At 47.3% G+C, this 8,501-nt stretch overlaps 1 long non-coding RNA gene across 1 annotated transcript; it reads left to right on the top strand.

The window, feature by feature from the left end:
• The first annotated feature begins 1,650 nt into the window (after positions 1-1,650).
• On the top strand, positions 1,651-5,077 carry LOC135391161 (uncharacterized). The gene is made up of 4 exons (XR_010421883.1): positions 1,651-1,794; positions 2,765-3,031; positions 4,618-4,751; positions 4,860-5,077. It is a non-coding gene; the product is annotated as an uncharacterized LOC135391161 (long non-coding RNA).
• Positions 5,078-8,501: the final 3,424 nt, after the last annotated feature.

The raw sequence follows: 8,501 nt of genomic DNA on the forward strand, positions 1-8,501 counted from the left end.
CGACGGTGCTCACATTTTCACAATAAATTACTTTCAAAAAGCAAAATCATACGGAGAGCAGCGCGAGAAACAAAGCCTTACAAAACCGAAACTTTAGAGGGGATCACGTGGTGGACAGGAAGCAATGGCGATTTTGACTCGAGCGACCGCTAGAGGGTGGCTACGCTAGTCTGGAGGGAAGAGCCGCTCCTTGTGTTTCCTTCCTCCATGGTTGATCTTCTTTCGTCAAGACGGTTGATAGCCAGGCTGTACCTCTTATATAAAATTTATCACAACACAAACGCTCGCGATCGTCTCCTAGTCCCTGCTAACTACATTTCATCTCGTCTGGACCACGACCATAAGATTAAGCTACTCCATTGTAACACCACTTCCTTTCTAAAATCATTCTCGCGTAAAAAAAATAGTGACTGGAATCTCTCGCCTGAACATGTTCCTTGTACACACGACCCTGCTGGTTTTAAAGCTGCCCTCCTCCAATCCAGGGCTTCAGGTTCATAATGCTCTTCCCATGGTACACATGGCCTTCTTCCTTTATCAACTTGATATTTCTTTTTTCACTTTTTGTAATACTTTAGGCTGACTAATAAAGGCAACCCCCGTCCATAACACATCTTTGACGCGGACGTTGCGCATCATGACATCTGAGAATAATCATTACGACCTATGACTAATTTCACAAGCGACCTTGGGGTTCCAGGGGAGGGGGGGGGCACGGCCCCCCTTGCCTCCCCGTCGGTAGGCAAATCAAGATGCAACTGAAAGATAAAAAAAAATAAATCAGGCGGGTGACTCAAACGAATGTGACGGGACAACTCATTGAAGATTTCTAAAAATGTTTGGGACAGTGGAAACAGCGCTCCGCTAAACAGTGTGGTGTTTTCGAACAGGGGCGGATTTTTCAGAAAAATCCTGGATCGGCCTCTACTTCCGAATGCTCTATATACCTTGATGGCAACTGAACTTCGAAACTGTGCTGCAAGACAGCTTTCTAGAAAGCTGGACGTTTTTATGCACACAACTCCATACGACGTGCTTTTTCTGCCCACGCTAACCGACTTTGCTCTCCATAAAGAGTATAGACCTGTCCCCGTTTGTAAACGAATGACGTCATAGTGTTCGACAGCGCCACCAATTTGGTAGACTTGAACTACGCTCGAAGCTAGGGGCGAACAATGTCGCGCCCAAAGCCACCGTCTTGAGGGGATTACTATGGTCCCTGAAAGGTACTATGGTCCTGCTTTTCTTTCAGTAGGAGGCAGCGAACAAGTGCCCATTGGTGGAACCCAGCCGTCCCCTTCCGATTTTTTTTCGGTTTCAGTCAGTCTATGAGGGTCATGGTGACATTTCTCGGGTAGAGGTCTATTACGGAGGGGGCAACATATCTGTTGCTCTTTTTTGCTGAACACATCTCCTCTTCACGGTGCGCTAAATAAAGAATATAACCCCAGTGCTGGGTACGAATAGGACGACACAACACAAGCACGGAAGTTCAACAAAGTTTCAGCTTTTTAAAATCAAATTAATATAATATCATCCATAGCAAATATACCCAGGCAGAAAATGATAACTATATAGGAGCTCTTCGAAACTGTGCAAACTGTCCACTTGGCACATGTGCTCTTGCAAAACAGCGTACCGGTACGGATAGCGCAATCCTCCTGCCAAGTAGCTCATACATAGACATGTGCTATCGGTGCCTTATCGGCGTTATTGCAATAACGATCGTGCGTCAATATTCGAATATATGTAAGACATTACTTACTCACTTGAGAAAGACTGCGGAGTGTCCAGGTACGTTCTGTGCAGTGCTTATATAGAGATGGTTAGGATTGAATCCGGGATTAATCTTGTGCATTACCAGTCCCATTGTAGCGAGCATGTGTGGGGGTTCTCTGCACCTACAGGACAGCAACTTTCCAGTCCATATTGCCCCAATAGTTTTGAAGGGGATTGAAAGGGAGGGGGGGGGGGTGATCCCTGGTTAGATGTTTGGGGTACGGAGGCTGCAACATCCTGTGTGTCACGAATACAAATATCACTGTTACCGCGTGTGATAAAGTGGAGACTGAGAAGTTGGTCATGGTGCCCCAGAGGATACAGGAAAGAGCATGCAGCGTATATAACCCAGCGCTATTTACTTATAATAGCTCTACAGCCCGATTATTTCAACTGTTTTGCTACAACTCTTTTGTTCACCTAAAAACGACAGTCTTTTTTTTATTCTCTCTCTCTTTCTCTCTCACTCTCTTTCTCTTACAGACCGCGGGCGGAATCAAATCCTCGCTTTTTGACCAGTGGCGGATCCAGGGGGGGATTGGGCTATATATCGTCCCCCAAACGTCAGTTTATACATTCGATTTCCCTCTCTCCCCTCCCCCACTACGGGCTTCGACAAAGAAACCCCACCACCACCAAAACCGAGAGTCTGGATCCGCCCCTGTTTTTGACTGAGGGTCAAGCTTCGTCGCTTTCCACCATGACCTGGACCCGCTTGCACGGACGTTGAGGAGATTCCTCAATGGCGTCCTCAGTAGCTTCGGTAGTGTCCTCCACGTTCTACAGTCCTCAAAACTGCCAAAGCTGTTATGGACGCCACTGGGAATTTCCTCGACGTTCGTGCAAGAGGGACCTCAAGATGATAATGATGATGACGACGATTGGAGGCACCAGGGTTTCTCGAAATGCGTGAACTGTGTCTCTAAACAAAAGTAAACGAGGGTTCTGCACGTTTTCCAATTATTTCTTGAAATAATTTTACCAGACGCGCAAGGTCGACATAAAAGAGCCATGGAACGGAGGTCACACACGCTGAGCGCTCTCTCACTTCTGTACCTGGTGTCAGTAGCCTTGGCTAATGTGGCATTCAAGGACAAGTACGAAGTCAAGTTCAAAGACGATGTCAAAGACAATTTCGGAGAGGAAAGAGAGGAAACAAAGGAAATCACAAGAGAGGAAACAAAGGAACTCACAAGAAAGGAAACAAAGGAAATCACAAGAAAGGAAACAAAGGAAATCACAAGAGAGGAAAGTAAGTGAATCACGTTGTCATAATACCTGACGATTCTGCCTCAGTCATTGCAGACATCTGTGGCTTCAATGATTTAAGCACCAGGGTACGTGTTGCCAAAAAATGGGGTGGGGGAAATAGCGAGGTCCTCCTTTGTATGGATTGCACAGGTAGAAATTTTATTTGGTAGGTCACCAAACATTTGGGGGTGTAGGGGGCAGGGCCGGATTTTGAGGAGGGCAAACGGGACACTTGCCCAGGGGCCCCCACCACAAGGGAGCCCCCACCAGTAAAGGTCTTGTCCAAGGGAAATCTGTTTTGCATGCCTAAAACGCATCCCTGAAACGGAAACTTGGTAAAAATCTGTCCTCCGTCCACGCATATCGACCCCGAATAACACATTGGATAGACATAGAATACACGAGGAAGCCCCCACAGCACAGTGCCCCGGGGCCCCCACCACTGTAAATCCGGCACTGGTAGGGGGGTCTGAATAAATTGCTGTGTCGCATGACAAGCGTTGTCAGAGTTGCTTGCCACAGCTGGGGGAGGTCGTCCAATGTTGTATTTTATCGCATCCTTCGTCTTATCGTCTGCGACAATGTGCAATTGGAGCTCCACAGCCCTGCATGTCCGTCTCGTAAAGATATGAAATGTAAATGCGGAATCTATAATGTTAAATAAAGTTAAAAATTGGAGTGTTTGGTACATCTAAAAGCCTCTCTTCGTTGCACCCTACATTGATGTTTTTATCGCTCTTAGAATCTAACATGCGTGTCGTCATATTGCAGTAACAAATACAGGGTGTTTATCTTTATTCGATACCTTCTCAAAAAAAAAAAAAAAGAGCATCAGAACGGCACAGATGCCGTTTTTTGCATTCGGATTACACGGCCAGGCAGACATTCTGTCGAATTACCTAAATTTGTTCATTAATTAACTTCTTCAGTAGAGGTTTTCGGGGAACGTGAGTAGCAGCATTGGAGCCAGTCATTAGGACACCATATTTGTTAAAAAATCCCGAAACGGACACGTAGTACAATTCGTTGCCAAATTTTTCTATGTAAATGAACCGAAACCACACAGGAAAAGTGACGACCTTATCATATCTCTTATCTTAGCTTATCTGGGTCGCAAAGTTGTTTATCTGACGAGCAGATCAGTGCCTACCCCACGGCTGCAAAGCACGCCGACCTCCTGCGTGGAATGGGCGTTGTCCTCCATGCGCTCGAGACGCGCTTGGTTTGGTTTCGGTTCGTATGCAAAGCTTGGCAATTGATATTGCTAGTTTCGGGACTTTTTTTAAATATGGTGGCTTTAAATAATGACTGGCCCCGATTCTGTCACTTCGCATTTCCCTTTGTACTACTGTACTTGCGAACTACTTTCCTGGCCGCATAACCCACCTACAAGACCAGCATATGCTGTTCTCATAGCTCTTCTGAATAAAGGTAAACACCCCGCAATATGACGCAATGCAGTGCCATTTATTCTTGTATTTGTTTCAATGTCTTATCATTCCACGCTGCACTTGTATTGTATAAAACTTCTGGTATTCGTAGTGTCCTATATGTGGAACGTGTGCCTCACATAGTTGTTGCTTGCAGGACAGGAAGTACAGCCTGCACTTGTCCTTGGAGCAGGACCGATAGCTGGTATCGTTATAGTCGGCATAGCAGCGATCCTCACCTCCATCGGGCTTTGCAAGCTCTGTGCGCACCTCCGAAAGTAGACGACAGTGGTAAGTTAGACAAGATAAGATAAGATAGACAAGATGTGCTCGCCTTTCATTGCCATCATCAGCACAACCGCTCTTCGTATGTGCAGTTCTTCGATTGCTTCGTTTCAGACCAACACCACCGTGGTGATGCAACCTGTGCAATAAGGACAGCCAATGGCTGCAGCCTACCTTGTCAGCGCGTATCCTCAACAAGTGCAACCAAATCCATCCACTGGCATGCCTCCTCCAGCATATGAGCTCAAGCAACAAGCATAAGATCGTGCAATGTAGTCGCCGCGGTGTTTTCTACGCTGTAACACACTAAACACAATGCAGATTTAGCCTTTCCGGTAAAGGTACTGTCCTATGAACGACAGGCGTAGATGCAGGCAAGCTGGTGGATGAACGCCATATTGAAGGTGCCTAAGTGCGTCTTCTGTCTTCCGCCCATTGCTCAGGCACCTTCAGTATGTTGTCCTACGAACACACTTCCATAGGTACTTATCCGTTCGAGTAAACGCGAATATTTATATTCAAGAGCAGATGCGCGCTTATCTGCTTACGTCACGATTAAACTGTCATCCTGTGAGCACACTCACCCATCATAGATGAAACATTAATACCATCCAGAACATCGCGGTGCCATGGCAACAATTGGGATAATAACGGAGAGGAAATAAGAAAGTACTAGAAAAAGACAAAAAAAAAAAAAAACACAGTGATACTAGTAAACCAGAAAATAAAACCAGTTGATGGGAGTGGTTGTCCAGGGTTGTCCTCCTTGTCTCAGTTGTCACAATCCTACCGTTGGACCGTGACCAACCAACACCTCATAGATAGCATCAGGCCTGATTCCACGTGACACAGCATCACACAGGAAGGCCCGCTGTGGATGCTGCTATGACGTCGATGAAAGAGCGAACGAGAAGAAAGTTAGAGGCAGCTCACAAAGTCAGGCAGGCCTCCGGGGAGTGACATAAGCGCACAGGCCTGATGGTACCTAGGAGGTGTTGGACCAACTGCTCCGGCTACACACCGCCCTTAGCGGCCATACGGAAAAACACGCCCAAGAGACGATAAGGTAGAATAAGGCATATAAGGATGACAGCGCGAAACTAGTCAAGCAGTATACTTACCGACGGAGTGCTTCAATTCACACAGAAGCAGTATATGGACCCCAGAGGGCTGCAACGCCAGTTAGTCACTTGTCCATCAAGAACTGTTTTCGGATCCAGCTCGTCGATGTGCTTCAGCACACGTCTTCAAAAGTAAAAGTGTTTCAATATTTGCGCTGCGCTTTCAATGAAGAATCCTTGGCATTGGAGACGGAAGGCTTCTACGGCTCCGAGGTGCATATTTTCGAGCTTCAAGAAGCGCCTAGGGCACTAGGGTACACGACGCGCTCCAATAGACCTCCCCCTGTTTGTAAACAAATGATGTCATAGTGTTCGACAGGCCACCAATTTGGTATAGTGAACTACGCTCGAAGCTATAGGGGCGAACAATCCCGCGCCCGAAAGCCACGGTCTTGAGGGGATTACGATGGTCTCTGAAAGGGAACGCGACCTTCGGTCCTACCTTTCTTTCAATATGACGCAGCAAACAAGTGCCCATTCGTGGAATCCAACCCTCCCGTACAGATTTGTTTCGGTTCCAATCTGTCTACCAACGTCGTGATGATGTTTCTCGGGTAGAGGTCTATACTGTGCCGCTTTCAGGTATACCCGAGTTAACGTAACACGGAAGGACCGTGCTAACACTCTAGGAAAGTGTAGCACGTGGATGAGCCCGCTGTATGCAGAGCACGGATTTGTGGCGTTTCTAATCGCATTTGGCGGTTACGACTTTCGAAGATACTCAGCACCACGAACTCCAAGAACTTCAAGTAAAGATTGGTGTGTGTCGAGCAGCTGTGCTTGAATTCTTTCGGCAACCACTAGGCGGCCTGTGCGTACAGCTTCAGTAAAAAAGTGCCGCAGTGGCTCGAGTTGCTCCAGAAGCTCGCAGCAGGGACAGCCACCGGGTTTGGCACGAGTGCAGCATTTTGTGTGCTTTTATGCGCATGAGTACTTGAACTTCTTTCAATAAGCCCTGTCTCTTGGGGCTAGACTGAAAGCAACTTTACACGTCTCTCGCCAAAGCATGCATATAGGATGAGCATAGGTGGAAGGAATGGCAGGCACATTTCATGACGAAGAGGCTCGGGATGACCTGCCTTAGTCTGGACGCCAGGGAGTTGTAATTTCCACATCATCCCCCCCCCCCCACACACACACAGACACACCTGGGCCGTCCGCACCATAACCAATCATGTTGAACCGATAAGGTATTTTGGCTGCCGTAAACGATTCCTTGACATGATTGCATAGGCTATAGGACTTCGGCAGTTGCCTCCTGAACAGGAATAAGGTCAAAGAAGTGGTCTTGAATTCTATTGTAATTCATCACTCTTGCCACTAGACAGAGATGTTTCACACTGTGCTATTATGAAAAACTTATTGCTACGGAGCAGTTCCACAAGCTGGTAGCTCCTTCGAGTGCTCACCAATCCCATTCTTGACCACAGCTGTTGTTTTTGTTCTTCCGCAAGAAATTTGTTTTGCAACAGCAGAGTCCTTACAAGTCTCTTTGATAAGGTTTGACACATGGTCCACGACGCTGATAGGCAGGTTATGCTCTACTATAAAAGTACAAAGCCGTATCTCGGCCTCTTTGACTTGCCATAGACTAGAGTGTCCACTTACTGGCGACATTCCAGGGACTTCGGGTTCCTTTGGCATGCTTCCCTTAGAGTCACTAAATAGGGCTCCTTATTTAGTGACTCTAGCTTCTCTATGCCCCCTTTCCCACCAGCGCACACTGAAGGATCGACATCGTAGCCTTTGCAACGGGCGAAAGTATTCCCATTCTTGCTCTCACAAAAGTCATTCGTTTAAGTTCGGGATCGACCTCGCACACTTTCGCATACTCCTGGGCATATATTCGACTCTCTTGGCGGCACTTACACCCTCGCAGGACGCCCCAATTCAGTTCAAACTTTACGGTGCCCATGAGCAACCGGATTGGTCTGAGTAATTCTGCACTACACCAAATAATTGTAATCAAACATAATACACTGACGGTAACCAAGCACGACAAACAAATAATTGTGACACGGCGCTCAAGACCGATAAGTAGGCTGCTTTTACACAAAAATATCCGCATCTGTAAGCTGGTGTGGGCATCGATAGGGAAACTGGAAGGCGAAGTCCGTCCGTAACAGCACTTCATCACACGCGCACCTTCCTAGCGCGCATAAATTTAAACAGGAACATACTCATTACGAATTTAACGTTCATTTGACTCTGTCTAGCCACGCTTCAGGACAGGCAACATTCATGGGGCTATCCCTCCGCTGAACACCATTATGAAACTCAACTAAACGTGCGTTGGCAAGCTGGCGAACAGCGTTGCATCCACACGATCCACACTACGCAGTTCGCTCCGCCGCCGCGCGCGCGCGGGGGCGGGGGGACACCGTTCGCGCTCGTCTCAAATAGTAGGAGGCTATGCCGCTATGCTCCGACGTATTCCAGCCGTTCCAGTCACGACAAAGTCTGCTTGATCTGCGGCGTTTAGCGTGACGTGAATGCAAAAGACAACACCTGACTTGCACAACGTCCCGCCGAATATGAGAATGAGCCAGGAAGAACTCAGTCTGCACTTCAGCAAGAGCGCGATTATCAACCACAGCCGAGCGTTTTTGACGTATACGTTAAAGATGGAACAGCA

Source organism: Ornithodoros turicata, chromosome 4 (assembly GCF_037126465.1).
Source record: "Ornithodoros turicata isolate Travis chromosome 4, ASM3712646v1, whole genome shotgun sequence".
In the NCBI taxonomy this organism is placed as follows: Eukaryota; Metazoa; Arthropoda; class Arachnida; order Ixodida; family Argasidae; genus Ornithodoros; species Ornithodoros turicata.